Genomic DNA, 17542 nt, shown 5'->3' with positions numbered 1-17542 from the left:
GAAGAAATTGCTATGAGCCTTGCTGAAAATTACCATCATGCTGCAGTAGAAAAATATAACCCATGAATTTTCCTTGCCTGTACCCACTCCATCCAACTCACCTCCTTTCCTTCCTCACCAAAATGTACTTGCTTCAGGTAAATGGGTTAGGAGAATTTTACAAGTTTGGGTTATTTGACTAATATGTAAATCAAAATAGTTGACTCATTTGAAGTATTAGCTTTGTTTGAGAAAAAAAATAGCCATCTGCAAAAAAATCAGAAATGTTCCAACAAACATAATTTAAAACAAATGAGTGATTACTGAGGTTTCTAATGGGAAAGAAAATTTGCCGTCAGCTGCATTATATGGCAGCAGCAAGAGAATTCTGGAGTCTAGCTGGCGAAGGATCTGGAAGAACACTGCTTGTTGTATGAAATAGGAGACAGATGCTTGAAGAAAAAGCAGAGCAAAGGGACGCAGTACTGTATAGTAAAAAGATCCAAGGCATAATTGCTCTATAAAGTTTATGGGACTTCAAAGCAGTTGAAGTTAGCCAGACAAAAATAAACAAATTCTACCTTATTTGGCAGACACTGTAAAATTAACAAACACTTAAAAATAGTTTGTATTCAAACATGAACTCTTCATGTTTACTCATTTTTTAAGTACAGATGAAGTTAATTTAGCCTTCCAAACTCCAAACATAGGACTTTCACACCATCTTAAAATCTTTTAATGATTTGCCTGTATTATGTCAAAGTGCTACAGGCTTGTATGTATGTTTGACTGCAAATACACACATATTGATGTATCTGAAAGATAATACACAATGGGTTTGACTGAAAACATATAGAAATCAATAGGAAGCTTCTCATTGATTTTGATCGAGATTGGAGAAGACCCATAATGTGAAAACCAGTATGGTAAATCTTGTTCTCATCAAGATGGTAGATACGCAGGTAACCCTTCCTAGCCTCCACCAGCTGCTTTCTGAAGGGGCATTCCCCTCTTCCTCCCTCTCCTGTGGCTTTACAGTGAAGTACTCTTTAGAAAATATTTTTGCAATCGAGTCTATGTTTGCAGCCTGCCTTGGTCCTTCAGGCAAAGGCTCCTATGGTTTGTAGGCAAGGGAAACACATTGGGGAGATACACAGCTGGAATAAAAAGTCATCTTTGTGCAGTCAACTAGAACCATGGGCAAAGCCCGCATTTGCCTAGGACAGCTGACTGCCAGAGGCAACAAAATGGTCATGGCCCCACTGCTTATTTCACCTTGCCAGGGCCCTGGAAAGCCATACTGGATGCTGCTGCTGGCAGAGAAGTCCACAGGGCAGCAGTGCTGCTCAAGCAGGTCATGGTGTCCATGCTCCTCATCTCCACCCAGGCCTCAGAAGCCGCAAACCCAGCTCCATACAGCTCTCCTTACGCTTTTATAGCTCTCTTCACCCCTTCCTGCCCTTGGCCCAGGACATAGCTCCAAATTTTTGTTAGCCAACCCAGCCTCCCCAAAACTGCTGAGAAGTCTTTGGCTAGCCCTGCCTTTGGCCACTTGTTCAGGACTTGCCCGACTGACAGTAACACAAGCAAAAATCTAATATCCAAAGGTAAACCAATAATACAGTCAAAATATTCTGAGTTTCTGGGCCGAAATTGTATGGAAGATCCCATTAAATGTTACTGAGAAAATAACATTTAGAAATTTCTGTGTAGCCATTGTCTTGTAGTGCTCAGGACCAGCTGACACTGAATTCAGCTCTAACAAAGCTGTACTTAATTTTAAAACCTAGAAACAAAGTAATCATATGGGATTCATTCTACTCACGCAGGAAGTCACATGCAGATTACCAGAAGAGATTCAGCAGTTTGGGGAAAGTTAGACAAGTTCCCTTAACAAATTCTTGCATTTAAAGGCTTTTCAACCATCCTCAAGAAAAGCAAAAACCTGAACAGAAAATTGTCAGACTGGAGGGACTACTCTTCACCCCTCTGGAAAACAGAAGTCTGTTTTCTTACTTAATTCACTCCACACTCCTCATTCTATTTGTGTGCATTTAGAGCAGTTTGAGTTGCATAATCGAAGATAATTCCGGATGTCCTTAATTATGGCAGAAGAAACGCATTTCTGAAAGTGTGAGATTAGAAAGATGAGTTTTATTCCTGAGTCTTCCACAAAGTGCAAGAGTATATTTTAGTATCAGGAAGACAAATTAAAGAACATTCTTAATTCTGTTTTTTGTTTGATCTGCTTTCATAAGCATAGCGTTCACTCCAATAGTCATTTGCAGGTTTTCTGCACATGGATCCAGATGCACACATGCTAAAGCAAGTGGCATTATATCATCACAAAACTACAGTACGCAAGGCATGAATCAGAATCCATTAAGGGTTGTCAGAGACAACGTGGCTTAGCGCAAAATGGCTTCAGATCGTACGAATCTGGTATCAAATGGTCATGACACATACCTCAGGGTGGGGGTTTTTTTGTGATATATAGGATGTTTTAAGAGCTTTTAATGGAGAAAACATATGAATATTAATGAAATACTATGAAAAGTAAAAAAGTCATAGAATCATTAAGGTTGGAAAAGACCTTTAAGATCATCAAGTCCAACCATTAACCTAACACTACCAAGTCCACCACTAAACCGTGTCCCTGAGCATCACATCTACACATTTTTTAAATGCCTGCAGGGATGGTGACTCCACCACTTCCCTGGTGTCCTGGTTTGGCCCAAACCAGGCCAATTAGTCTTAGAGAAACCAAGGTCACTGCTAAATTCCTCACTGCTTATGAGTGAAGAGCTGAAGGGGGCTCGCACCTGCAGGGAGGAGCAGACAGGGCAGGTGACCCAAGATTGACCAACGAGGTATTCCATCCCATACATGTCATTCTCACTTTCCTATTTATCACTAACCCACTGCCTCCTGGAGGTGGGGCCCAGGAGGGAGGGGCCCTCCTGTCTCCCACTGATTGGTACCAGCTTTGCCAATTCTCCAGTTAAAAGCCTGCAGGTGTGATGGCAGGAGAGCTATTGCATTTTCCCCTCTGCCCGTGCTGGGGGGAGCTACTGCATTTTCCCCTCTGCCTGTGCTGGGGGGAGCAACTCTGCCTGAGGAGGATTTCCAAGCTCTTGATCTTGGTTTTGTACATATTTGTATATATTTGGTTATTTCTATTATTATTGTTATTATATTCTTTTTCATTATTATAGTTTATTAAAACTGTTTTAACTTTCCAACCCATAAGTCTCTCTCCCTTTTCCCTTTCCCTTTCCCTTGGTGGGGGGGGGGGAGGGTTAACAGAGAGCATCTGCCACCTGGTTAATAGCTGGCCCAGCTTTAAACTGTGACAGATTTATTGGTGCCCAACGTGGGGCACGAGAGAAGCTCCAACAGGTTGCTCTGATAAGTTGAATCCTGGCTCTGGTGGGAGGAGACCTGGAGAGCTCAGCTGAGAGAATATCAGATTTCTTCCTTTGAGATTTACAAGGGGTTGGAAAGTTAAAACAGATAGTGAAGATGGTGATGTCATTTTTGAATGCTGTGTTATCTCATCTTTTTATGGAGTTTCTTTCACAGTTGAGTATTGCAATGATGCCTTACCTGCCGTGGGCACTGTGTTATTGCTTGCTTCTTATGAATGTTTACATGCAGTTTAGCAGTGGGCGCTGGTCGAAATGTATTGTTTTGGTATGGGGTTTGATACTGATTTATGCTGTGATAAACTGGGCAGTTAATATTCCGATCTCTTATCTCTATGACACAATGATGGGCAGCTTTAATCGCGAATCAGTAGCAGCAACTTCATCTGCGCGCTCCAGGCGTCCTTTAGCAGATTCTGTTAATGATTACACTTCCAGTTTTACTTTGGGAAATAGTACCTTCTCCTTTTCTGCCAAGCTGATTCCACTAGATTTTGCGAAATTAGGATGGTGCTGTCTAGGTGGCATGTTTTTATTTTTGGTTGTCCTGAATGTGTTTCTGATGTGGAATAAGATTAAATATCGGTGCAGGGACAGTTGTAGGTGTTATGCAGCCACCTCAGATCCTACAGTGTGTACTGCTGCTACAGTCACTAAACCCACTGAAACCTCGGCAGCCTGTACCACAGCTGCTACACCCCCCAAGATGGCCACTGTAGCTACTCAGACTCTCAGCACTCCCAAGACAGCCACTGCATCTACTCAGACTCCAGCATCTATCGAATCTCTACCAATTGCTCCTGTAACCAGGAAGAAATACCAAAAGAAATCAGCTCGTGAAGAGAAGGATGATGACTCAGAGCCTTCTAAGGCAGAGCCATCATATGACCCAGGTGAGGGCCCTTCTCAGGCAGAGTTAGGGCCTGACACAGATGGGGGTTTCCTCGATCGTCCTTTTAAAGCAGACCCATCACAGAAGAAAGGTCCTTCTAAAGCAGAACTATCACAAGAGGAGGACTCGGACGTAGAGATAACCTACCACTCCTTATCCCTGAAGGACCTGAGAAATATAAGGAAAGACTTCAGCCGTTATGACAGTGAACCTATTATTACCTGGCTGCTCCGATGCTCGGATAATGGGGCAGACAGCATGCAATTAGATGGCAGAGAAGCCAGACAGTTGGGATCCCTGTCCAGAGATGGTGGTATTGATAAGGCGCTCGCAAGAAAGTCAAACACTATCGGTCTCTGGAGGCGACTCTTATCAGCTGTAAAGAGCAGGTATCCCTATAAAGATGATGTTATGAGTCACCTAAGCAAATGGACCACTATAGAAAAAGGTATTAACTACCTTAGAGAACTGGCTGTGCAAGAGATCATTTATAGACACCCACGGGACATTGTAGATCCTGTAGATCCTGATGAAGTGGAATGCAACCGATCCATGTTCCGGAAGGTTGTGAAGAATGCTCCACTGACATATACCCATACATTGTCAATATTAGTATGGGGAGAAGATGATATGGCACATTCTACTGTGGGCGAAATGGCTAACTGTATGCGACAGTATGAAGATAGTATTTCTTCCCCACTGCAGGCACGCATCTCGGCTGTGGAAAAACTGACTAAGGAGAACAAGGACTCATTTAAACAACTGTCAGACAAACTGTCCATGATCGAGAATAAACTTGACTCTCTACCTACACAGGCGCGCGTTGCAGCCGTTAGGAGAAAACGCTCTCCTACAGGACCAGCTCAAAGGAAACAGAACACATCACGAGGTATCCTGTGGTTTGCCCTGCGTGGTTACGGGGAGGACATGAGCAGATGGCATGGACAACCTACCAGTACCCTACAGGCACGAGTACGTGAGTTGCAAGCGAAAAGAAATACCAGAGAGAATTTTTCTAGGAGGATGGCTGCTCCAGTTACCAGTGAGCAGGACCCCAGTCAGGGTAGTTGGGCCTCAAATCACTTTTTCCCAAGTGTGAATAGGAGAAATGAAGGTCCAGTCCCTGTGAGCAGCATGAATCCATTTCTTAATTAGGGGGGCCCTGCCTCCAGCCAGGTGGAGGAGAGGGACAACCGGATTTATTGGACTGTGTGGATTCGATGGCCTGGCACATTAAAACCACAAAGGTATCGAGCCCTGGTAGACACTGGTGCACAGTGCACCCTAATGCCATCGGATCATAAAGGGGCAGAATCTATCAGCATTTCAGGAGTAACAGGAGGATCTCAAGTGTTATCTGTATTGGAGGCCGAAGTGAGCCTAACTAAAAAATGAATGGAAAAAGCACCCCATTGTGACTGGCCCAGATGCTCCGTGCATCCTTGGCATAGACTACCTCAAGAGAGGGTATTTTAAGGACCCAAAAGGGTACAGATGGGCCTTTGGTATAGCAGCTGTAGAGACTGAGGACATTAAACAGCTGTCTACCTTGCCTGGCCTCTCAGAAGATCCTTCTGTTGTGGGGTTGCTAAAAGTTGAAGAACAACAGGTGCCAATTGCTACTACCACGGTGCACCGACGACAATATCGCACCAATCGAGACTCCCTGATCCCCATTCATAAACTGATTAGACAATTAGAAAATCAAGGAGTGATTACCAAGACTCGCTCACCCTTTAATAGTCCTATATGGCCAGTGCGAAAGTCTGATGGAGAATGGAGATTAACTGTGGACTATCGTGGCCTAAATGAAGTTACGCCACCGCTGAGTGCTGCTGTGCCAGACATGCTAGAACTTCAATACGAACTGGAGTCAAAGGCAGCCAAGTGGTACGCCACCATAGACATTGCTAATGCATTTTTCTCTATTCCTTTGGCACCAAAGTGCAGGCCACAGTTTGCTTTTACCTGGAGAGGTATCCAGTACACCTGGAATCGACTGCCCCAGGGGTGGAAACACAGTCCTACTATTTGCCATGGACTGATCCAGACTGCACTAGAAAAGGGTGGAGCTCCAGAACATTTGCAATACATTGATGACATCATTGTGTGGGGTGATACAGCAGCAGAAGTTTTTGACAAAGGGGAGAAAATCATCCAAATTCTTCTGCAAGCTGGTTTTGCCATAAAAAGAGGCAAGGTCAAGGGACCTGCCCGGGAGATCCAGTTTTTAGGGATTAAATGGCAAGATGGGCGTCGCCAGATCCCGATAGAGGTGATCAACAAAATAACAGCTATGTCCCCACCAACTAACAAAAAGGAAACACAAGCCTTCTTAGGCGTTGTGGGTTTCTGGAGATGCATATTCCAGATTACAGGCCCAGATTGTACGCCCTCTTTATCAAGGTGACCAGAAAGAAGAATGATTTTCAGTGGGGCCCTGAAACAACGACAGGCTTTTGAACAGATTAAACAAGAGATTGTGCAATGCAGTAGCCCTTGGACCAGTCCGTACGGGACAAGATGTTAAAAAATGTGCTCTACACCTCAGCTGGGGACAATGGTCCTACTTGGAGCCTCTGGCAGAAAGTGCCAGGGGAGACTCGAGGTCGACCCCTAGGATTTTGGAGTCGAGGATACAAGGGCTCCGAGGCCAATTACACTCCAACTGAAAAAGAGATACTGGCAGCGTATGAAGGAGTTAGAGCTGCTTCAGAGGTAATTGGTACTGAAGCACAACTTCTCCTAGCACCTCGATTACCAGTACTAGGCTGGATGTTCAGGGTAAGGTTCCCACTACCCATCATGCAACTGATGCGACGTGGAGTAAATGGATTGCATTAATTACGCAGAGGGCTCGAATAGGAAACCCTAATCGCCCAGGAATCTTAGAAGTGATCATGGACTGGCCAGAAGGCAAAGACTTCGGAATGCCACCAGAAAAGGAGGTGACACGTGCTGAAGAAGCCCCACCATATAATGAACTACCAGAGGATGAGAAGCAGTATGCCCTGTTCACCGATGGATCCTGCCGTCTTGTAGGAAAGCATCGGAAGTGGAAAGCTGCTGTATGGAGTCCCATACGACGAGTCACAGAAGCCACAGAAGGACAAGGTGAATCAAGTCAATTCGCAGAGGTAAAAGCCATCCAGCTGGCTTTAGGCATTGCTGAACAAGAAAAGTGGCCAAGGCTGTATCTTTATACTGACTCATGGATGGTAGCAAATGCCTTGTGGGGGTGGTTAAAGCAGTGGAAGCGAAGCAACTGGCAGCGCAAAGGTAAACCTATTTGGGCTGCTAAATTGTGGCAAGATATTGCTGCTCGGCTAGAGAAACTAGTCGTGAAGGCACGTCATGTAGATGCTCACGTACCTAAAAGTCGGGCAACTGAGGAACAGCGAAACAACCAACAAGCGGATCAAGCTGCTAAAGTGTTCCAAACAGATTTGGACTGGGAACATAAAGGTGAACTATTTTTAGCTCGGTGGGCTCATGACACTCAGGTCATCAAGGGAGAGATGCAACATACAGATGGGCTCGTGACCGAGGGGTGGACTTAACCATGGACTCTATTGCACAGGTTATCCATGATTGTGAAACATGCGCCGCAATTAAGCAAGCCAAACGGTTAAAACCTTTGTGGTATGGGGGGCGGTGGTTGAAATATAAATATGGGGAGGCCTGGCAAATTGACTATATCACACTCCCTCAAACCCGCCAGGGTAAACGCTATGTGCTTACCATGGTGGAGGCGACCACCGGATGGTTGGAAACATACTCTGTGCCCCATGCCACTGCCCGGAACACTATTCTGGGCCTCGAAAAGCAAATCTTGTGGCGACACGGCACGCCAGAGAGAATTGAGTCGGACAATGGGACTCATTTCAAAAACAGTCTCATAGACAACTGGGCCAAAGAGCATGGCATCGAATGGGTATATCACATCCCCTATCATGCACCAGCCTCTGGGAAAATTGAACGGTATAATGGGCTGTTAAAAACTACCCTGAAAGCAATGGGGGGTGGAACCTTTAAAAACTGGGATAAGCATCTGGCACAAGCTACCTGGTTAGTTAACACCAGGGGATCTATCAATCGAGCTGGCCCTGCTCAGTCAGACCTTCTACATACAGTAGAAGGAGATAAAGTCCCGGTGGTGCATGAAAGGAATCTATTGGGAAAAACTGTCTGGATTCTTCCTGTAACGGGCAAAGGTAAACCCATTCGTGGGATTGCTTTTGCTCAGGGACCTGGATGTACTTGGTGGGTGATGTTGCAAGATGGTGAAGTCCGATGTGTCCCTGAAGGTGATCTGATTCTGGGTGAGACTACTTAAGTCTGAACTGTATGTTGTTGCCGCATAAGTGTCTTTCAGGTTAAGACAGTGGTGATGAGACCGGAGCTAGCTTCATCAAGTGGCGTCCAGTAACCTCCTCGAGTCTGACATCTTTAACCTGCAACCCGTGGGCACGAACCATGACAAAAGAGAGACTGCTAGCCAGAAAGACTGCTGAGAGACTGCTAGCCAGATGGAAACCCACAATCCTGAACCAAATGAACTTGATGGACTTTTTGCATAAAGATGAATCATAAACTAGTGATATGTATATATATATTTGAAAATGAAAAGGTAGTGGTGATCTGAGTATGACGTGAATGGTATGGAATAAGGGGTGGAATGTCCTGGTTTGGCCCAAACCAGGCCAATTAGTCTTAGAGAAACCAAGGTCACTGCTAAATTCCTCACTGCTTATGAGTGAAGAGCTGAAGGGGGGCTCGCACCTGCAGGGAGGAGCAGACAGGGCAGGTGACCCAAGATTGACCAACGAGGTATTCCATCCCATACATGTCATTCTCACTTTCCTATTTATCACTAACCCACTGCCTCCTGGAGGTGGGGCCCAGGAGGGAGGGGCCCTCCTGTCTCCCACTGATTGGTACCAGCTTTGCCAATTCTCCAGTTAAAAGCCTGCAGGTGTGATGGCAGGAGAGCTATTGCATTTTCCCCTCTGCCCGTGCTGGGGGGAGCTACTGCATTTTCCCCTCTGCCTGTGCTGGGGGGGAGCAACTCTGCCTGAGGAGGATTTCCAAGCTCTTGATCTTGGTTTTGTACATATTTGTATATATTTGGTTATTTCTATTATTATTGTTATTATATTCTTTTTCATTATTATAGTTTATTAAAACTGTTTTAACTTTCCAACCCATAAGTCTCTCTCCCTTTTCCCTTTCCCTTTCCCTTGGTGGGGGGGGGGGGAGGGTTAACAGAGAGCATCTGCCACCTGGTTAATAGCTGGCCCAGCTTTAAACTGTGACACCTGGGCAGCCTGTTCCAATGCTTGATAACCCTTTCCGTGAAGAAATTTTTCCTACTATCCAATCTAAATCTCCCCTGGCGCAACCTGAGGCCGTTTCCTCTTGTCCTATTGCTTGTCACCTGGGAGAAGAGACTGACACCCTCCTTGCTACAACCTCCTTTCAGGTACTTGTAGACCCTTACTGTATACCATAGGACTACCTTGGATTTTGCAGAGGTTCAAAAAGCTTTGCAGTCAATACAGTTGTGTTTCTTTGATGTGGGGAGTGAGGCGAGGAGGGTGTTGTATAAATTTGAATCTGCTCAAATTTATGAGCTTCATTAAAACCAGATAAACACCAAAATTATCCAAGGACAAATCTAAACTAGGCACTACTTCCCCTGAGGGAGCCCGGGGACTGGGGGCAATGGCAACAGATTAGGTACTAAAACATCGTTCTTGTGCTTGCGGAAAGGAAATAACCACAGATAGAACTGGGGAAGTAAAACCAAGCCGTCACACCCTTTCTAATGTAACCAGTTTATTTTCCATTTGTTCCCGTAATATTACTGTAACATTATTTTCTCAAGTAACTAAGCAACCTCCAGTGCCCTCCTGCTAAAAGGGTTAGAGTCACTGCTGGGACTCTCAGTAGTTTTGGGCTCGCTGCTGGGTGTAGCAGAAAGCGCAGAGGTGCTTCCCTCATCCCTGGGCTACACTGCCGCCTCACGGCACCTTTCCTACACAGCGCTCTTGTTTTTCCCCCCGAGATTCCCAAAAGCCCATACTCAAAGATGAGTTATCCATGATTCTGCTGGTAACATAATTCTGACAAAGTCTTTCTTTGTGCCTGTGCTATTCGATTTTCTTTAGCAGGGATAAGGAAAGAAAGAATCTCCCATTTAGTCCTGGGGAGACATAAAAGCGTGAGGGGCTGCGAGCACTCCGGAGCGGAGGATTAGAACTCAAGAGTTATTTGTAAAATTAGAAGAGTGGTCTGAAAGACAAGATGTAAATCGGTGGTTTCTACCTGCAAGCAAAGAGCAGAATTCAGAAAAGAAAAGGCAGGCAGGGAACAACGGGGCTGGCAACAATCCTGCAGACAAGCATTTGGAATCGTAGTGGGGCACAAGTGAGTGTCTTTCGAAAATATTAGGCACTGGGGAAAAAGGCAGGTGTTACACAGAGCTGTATTGATAGGAGTGTTATCCATAAGGTGCTGTGAAATAGAACACAGCAGAATAAGGATGCCTGTGTAAAAAGCATAAAGTACAAACAGTTGGTTTCTTTAAAAAGCTTTCTGTGTACACAGAGGTTTCACAAAATGTTTAGAGCATTTGCTTGAGCCTTGCAGATAAAAAGTCTTAGACCTTGATTTTGGATAAAACTATACCTTTGTATGTACCTGAAAGACATAGAGGATCTCAAAAAATGCAGGACTGAACTGAATCCCAGACATAACATTTCAGTTTTCATATTTACAAGATCCAGCAACACCAGAAAATATGTCTGTTTTCTTCCCAGTTTTCAAACAGATCAATGTTACATTCGAAAAACTCTACAGTAGTCAGGCTTACCCACCGCAGTAAAATAACATCCCTTTTTCCCTTAGGAGTTTACTCTGTAAATGAATACAGCCTTTCCTACAGCAGTGCTTCTCTGTATGTTGTAACACTAATTACTCCTGGGACTGGAAAAAAAAAAACCAACATAATGGGAAGCAGAGAGGAATGGCATAAAAGGATAAATAATTCAAACATGAAAAATGACATTATAACTTAATTGTTGTCTTGCTCCTTCAGTATTTTCCAAATAATAATGCAGGAAAGCAATCAAAATGACAAACAGGAATCACACTTTCTTAATCCATTTTTCTGTCACTGCTAGAAGCAAAACATCTGGAAGATCCTAGAAAACTACTTCTCTTCCAAACTGCAATGACTCCAAAGGAAACAAATCATCTGAAGGATTTTGACAGTGTAATTAATTGTTCTAATTCCCCCATCAATGTTGATTGCACATGTCTCTATTAAAAGTGAGTTGGGAGCAGTGTTGCTGTCTAAAGCAGGAACTACTAGAAAATGTAGGACAGAATGGGATTAGTCAGAAGGGGTGGGAGGCAAAGGAGCAAAACAGAGAGAGACATTTTTTTGTGAGATATGTAGAGGAGCAATGTGGACCTGAGAAAAGGAAGAGAGGAATAGTGACAAAACACATGTTTGGGCAAGAAAATCAGATGAGATAGGGGAGGACAGGAGGAAAAATAGGAGGAGATAAAACAAATGAAAACTTAAAAGAAGGAATAATTAGAGAAAAAGGATTGTTCCTGCTGAGCAGTTTCGAACAGTGTAATATATTTAGAACTGGAGGATGCATGTGGAGTGAAACTGGCGAATCAGTTTTTAAAGATGGAAAAGGAACTAAGGCTACATCTGCTCTGTTTGATAACTTAATTCTTGGGTTCAGTCCCAGGATCTGGTCCCAGTCATTCACATCTGAGTATGTTCATCCACTTGTGTGTTCTCCTTTGGAGCTAACTGACTGCTTCCCGCTGGGAAGAAGCCAGGGCACAGTCCTGGAGGCTGCTGCCTGTGACCAGCATGGATGAGGCTGTGCCATCATCCTTCCAGGCCAGTCCTCTAACAGAGCCAGCTCACCATGACACCACACAGATTCCCATGCCACCGAGCATGCAGCACAGTCCCACTGTGCAGTGCCATTCAAGTGCACTCAGAAGGACTGTTGCACAGCCTCGGTTTACTTCAAGCATTTTGAACTAAATAAACACAAAGAATAGTTATTACAAATTAAGGGGCCACCCTACGGTGCCACAGGGGATGGGCAAGCACATCCGTGGTGGGGATGCCCCCAGCAGAGGAAATGAGGCTGCAGCGGTGTGACCGCAAGCTGTCCTGCTGCAGCCGTCCTGGCAGCCGCAGCTCAGTCCCCTGCGTTGCTGCCTTCTGTGAGTTACATCTCTGGTGATAGGGGAAGAAGAAAAATCAGGCAGCAAGCTTCTGACTCCTGAAATGAGGCGAGGATCGCTTTCACGTGGATGCAGACAGACGGTGAGCTGGGGTAAGTCCTGAACACTGGATGCTCCCCTCCATCCTTAACACAGCAGAAGACATCTGTAACAGCAGCTGCAATCTGAAAGATGATAACATTTCAGGATCACACCCAAACAATAGAAAACAATGAGTTTTGGCCGACTGCCACACAACACACCCTTGATGTGGTAATACTAGAGTCACACATGGCAAGGTGCTCCATTATGAAATATTACGTCTTTCATTAAATTATTTTCTAGTTTCATTCTCTGCTTATGATTGTATTATATTTTCCTTTTAATTGTTTATCTCATTCATAAATTAGCTTTCTGCATTAGTTTTCTGTGGGACAATTTAATCATTTCAGGATGTTTTAAGAGCTTTTAATGGAGAAAACATATGAATATTAATGAAATACTATGAAAAGTAAAAAAGCCATAGAATCATTAAGGTTGGAAAAGACCTTTAAGATCATCAAGTCCAACCATTAACCTAACACTGCCAAGTCCACCACTGAACCGTGTCACTGAGCATCACATCTACACGTCTTTTAAATACCTCCAGAGATAGTGACTCCACCACTTCCCTGGGCAGCCTGTTCCAATGCTTGACAGCCCTTTCGGTGAGAAATTTTTCCTGATATCCTCTCCTGGCGCAACCTGAGGTCGTTTCCTCTTGTCCTATCGCTTGTTACCTGGGAGAAGAGACCGACAGCCACCTCACTACAATCTCTTTTCAGGTAGCGGTAGAGAACGATAAGGTCTCCTCTCAGCCTCCTTTTCTCCAGACTAAAACACCCCAGCTCCCTCAGCCACTCCTCATAAGACTTATTCTCCAGACCCTTCACCAGCTTCAGCTTCATTGCCCTTCTTTGGACTCACTCCAGCACCTCAATGTCTTTCTTGAAGTGAGGGGCCCAAAACTGAACACAGTATTCAAGGTGTGGCCTCACCTGTGCTGAGTACAGGGGACGATCACTTCCCTAGTCCTGCTGACCACACTATTTCTCATACAAGGCAGGATGCTGTTGGCCTTCTTGGCCACCTGGGCACACTGCTGGCTCATATTCAGCTGGCCATCGATCAACACCCCCAGGTCCTTTTCTGCCAGGCAGCTTTCCAGCCACTCTTCCCCAAGCCTGTAGCGGTGCATGGGGTTGTTGTGCCCTAAGTGCAGGACCCGACACTTGGCCTTGTTGAACCTCATACAATTGGCCTCTGCCCATCGATCCAGCCTGTCGAGATCCCTCTGCAGAGCCTTCCCACCCTCAAGCAGACCGACACTCCCACCCAACTTGGTGTCGTCTGCAAACTTACTGAGGGTGCACTCGATCCCCTCGTCCAGATCATTGATAAAGATATTAAAGAGAACTGGCCCCAATACTGAGCCCTGGGGAACACCACTTGTGACCAGCCGCCAACTGGATGTAACTCCATTCACCACAACTCTTTGGGCCTGGCCATCCAGCCAGTTTTCTGTCACAGAGGTGATGTAGATCAATGCTTTACTATATTTCCAGGGAGGACAAAAATGGATCCTTTCCCATCAAAAATAACCATTTCCTATGACTACTAGAAGTGTTAATAACATATCAGTTTACAAATGCATAATTATAAAAATTGCTCTGCTTTTTTTTCTTTCATGTGGAGAAGGAAGGGGTAGATGACACTGAATTTGAAATAAGCTTGACTGCATTCTTTTGTAATAATAATGTAATTTTTTCTTTGAGCAGGACCATGTCCACAGTTAACAATTGTTCATAGTTCTCTTGAAACCTTACTTCTTAGTTCTGCTTAGTGAAGAAGTGGCACATGAGTTTACCACAAACTTTCTGTCTCACGTACAGATACCAGTACACTTCATTCTCTAGAGCTAAAGCAGATGAACTTCATCTATAGGATGCTAAAACTACAGAATAAAGTGGTGAATACTTGTTCTGCCATGTATTGCAGGAAATTCTGACAGCCTCACCATCCTCCCCAGTTCAAACTACCTACACTGCGCATCTCCCCAGCTCTGACCAGATGCCAGTTTTCCAAATGGGACGTGCTAAAAATTTATGGATTAATAAGAATACAAGCTGGGTACAAAGGAGGTGGTAGGAGGGGTGAAAATTTTACACTGAGTTAGTTCAACAGAGAAGACAGGACAAGGAATAGCTTGTTCAAAATGACAGAGAGGGAAGAAACAGCACTGGGAGCCGTGGAGAGAGGAAGCAGAGAATCTTGCTCTCAAAAGGGAGAAGATAATATATTGGGAAGCTGAACAAGGCCCAGGGACAAGAGAGGGTGTAAGCAGCAGGAAGATTCAGCCATACACACAAAGCACCATGTTCAGAGGTGCTCCTTCTCCTAGTCGGTCATTGTTCCCTCTGCACAGGAAAGCACCAGGGAAAGAAGAGAGGCTACTGTTGCTGCTAGGGATTTTGGCCCCTTCGCAGTCTTCATGTAAACAGGTTTTTCTGCACATCTCTCCAAAAATGTGGCATCTCCTGTGAGGGGTGTCAGGAAGTTAATGTCACCAGCCAGCCAAAGGAGGGTCACTGTGAGGAATGCCTCAAAGCCTCAGCTTCCCCCTACGTATCTCCTGACCCTGTTAGTGACACAGGCTGCTAAGGAAATCCTGCCACCTGCAGGTAGCAGAAGTCATTCCATCCCAGGTGCCATTCAGCCTTGCTATAAACCTGAGCAGGCCAGGAGAACGCTGGAAGTATTTGTGTTCCGTGAGTTGCACGGATACAACTGGTGTGTGCATCAACATCACTGGTGTGCACGAATCCATCAGTAATCTCTCCAGGACTGTGCAATATTGATTGATAAAAGTGCAGGTTGCAAACTTCCAGACAGAGGTGGCTACGCCATTCAGAAGTGGCCTGGGACCTCTCGGGCTGGCGCAGTACCTTGACAGCCCTGGGGAAAGCCCCACACAGACCTCCGGGATAATGCTTTCTCTAGCTGCAGAGCCACTCCCTGACTGCAGAACATCATCTTCAGCAAGTCTATGCTCGCTCTCCAAGCTGAGAAGTGATACAGACTGAAGATACTCTAGGAAAAATGCTTTCTGAAGCAACTTACCAACTTTCTCACCTTGCTTTTTATTCTCTTGGAGGCCGGCTGCTGTTGTTGCTCTTGTTGCTTCACAAACGATGTCTAAAGCTGCTTAGCAGTGCAGAGATGACTTGCAAAATTCAAACTTCCTACAAGTTGCATGCCAAAAATGACTCCACAAGAAGCCCCTGTGTAGACTTGCCTTTACCAGTGTGTTAGCAAGAACTGCTTTGACCCTAATGACAACTGAAAACAGCACTATCTGTCTACTCACAGGTGGATTTCATGATGTGACATTATTTTCAGATTTTTTACGACTTTCATCCCTTAGATGTGAAAAGTAGTAGCTTCATATTGCTCCTTCTATACATCTCAGCCTGTGCCAAGGCACAGCGTACCTCAGAGTACCTGCAGGGCAGCAGCACAAAGGTAGGATGCTGAGCAGTGCCAATGCTCTGCTCTGTCACCCGTACTTCAAGCTGAATAAAGTTTGGTAATTTTCAGTCCTCTAGCAAGCTGATACCAAGGCCGGGTTTGATTTTCTAATCAACAACTAACCAAATACATAAAGAGTCAGGCTTCTTCATAACATCTGTCTGCAGAGATGGCTACCTGTCTTCTCTTCTTTGCATTACGGAGAAGATGAGGAAGAAATCACATTGGCCAGTAGTGTTCTATGTAGTAGAATGGGTGGGCAGCCAAGGAAGGTGGTGAACAGAGCAGCAGGGATGCAGATGAAGCTGTGTTTCAGAAATAGATGCCCACTTTCTGTCCTCTCTGATTGAGGCTGAGGGTGTAGTTAGTTTGAGGAACATTATTTTCAGTGCCAATTATGCCTTAAGCATTTGCCACTTGTGCTGCAAATGTGCTGAGCTCTGTGCAGCCCTTGGGACTCAGCAGACACAAGCATTTGTGATGCAACAGGTAAACATAATTTATTTTCTGATTGGGGTTTTTTTGTGGGGGGAGGGTGCTACCTTTCAGCTGTATCAGTTCAGTGTTCAGCTACAGGGTTACGTGGGTGCTGATGTCAGCAGTGCTCAGGGAAGCAGAGCAAGGGTGGGAGCCAACTGCCAAGCGTGGAGCCAGGATGCGTGGTTGAGCGGTTAACCTGGTTCAGGCACTCCACTGCAGCCCGGTGTGTAACCTCTGCGTGAGCCTGTAAGTGGGTGGGAAGAAAAGGGGCGGCTGGCTGGAGAGATCAGCAGATGCGATATGATGAGAGGACTCTTCAACATTTAGTTAAATCATAACTTTGTTGCACGTTCCCAGGGGTGGGATGCCTGTGAAATTAAAAGATACCATTTTAACACTTTAGTTACTTTACGCATATAAAAACCAGTCAGGGAACACTCTTACAAAGACCAATTCATGTGTAGCAGAGCATGAAGCACTGAAACGTGTGTCACTGCCCCTCCTGTGCTGGATGGGCTACGCGCGGCGGCATCAGCGCTGGGGAAAGGGGAACGGCTGGCGGGGAGGGGCGGAGTGTCCGAAACACTCTAGGTCTCAAGCTGGCCAAGGTCAGCAGTAACCCAGGCATGCTTGCTAGACTCCAAGGTTTTTGAACAAATTAGTCTTTTTCACTTTTAATGATGGGCTCGTGAGCCCCTCCCGCCTGGGGGGGGGGTCTCGCTGACCCCCTGCACCGCCCCTCCTCCCGCACACAGCCCACACGCTCCCCACAAACCCGCACCCAGGACTCCCGAGCGAGGCGGGCGCTGGCCGCTGGGCGAGGCGAGGCGGCAGGAGGGCTCACCGAGCGGCAGGCGCTGCCGGCGGCCTCCCCCGGGGCTCCGCCCGTTTGCTGTTCGACGTGCCGCCGCCAGGCCGCTGCCTCGCTACCCGCCGC

The 17542-nt window shown here is 45.6% G+C and overlaps 1 long non-coding RNA gene across 1 annotated transcript; it reads right to left on the bottom strand.

Moving 5' to 3' along the window:
* Nucleotides 1-11598: 11598 nt before the first annotated feature.
* On the bottom strand, nucleotides 11599-17536 carry LOC137677868 (uncharacterized). The gene is made up of 3 exons (XR_011050331.1): nucleotides 17387-17536; nucleotides 15730-16973; nucleotides 11599-12743 (listed from the first exon to the last, which is right to left on the bottom strand). It is a non-coding gene; the product is annotated as an uncharacterized lncRNA (long non-coding RNA).
* Between the last annotated feature and the right edge of the window lie 6 nt (nucleotides 17537-17542).

Source organism: Nyctibius grandis, chromosome 2 (genome assembly GCF_013368605.1).
Source record: "Nyctibius grandis isolate bNycGra1 chromosome 2, bNycGra1.pri, whole genome shotgun sequence".
Taxonomy (NCBI): Eukaryota; Metazoa; Chordata; class Aves; order Nyctibiiformes; family Nyctibiidae; genus Nyctibius; species Nyctibius grandis.
This window is presented reverse-complemented; position numbering and strand designations above follow the sequence as displayed.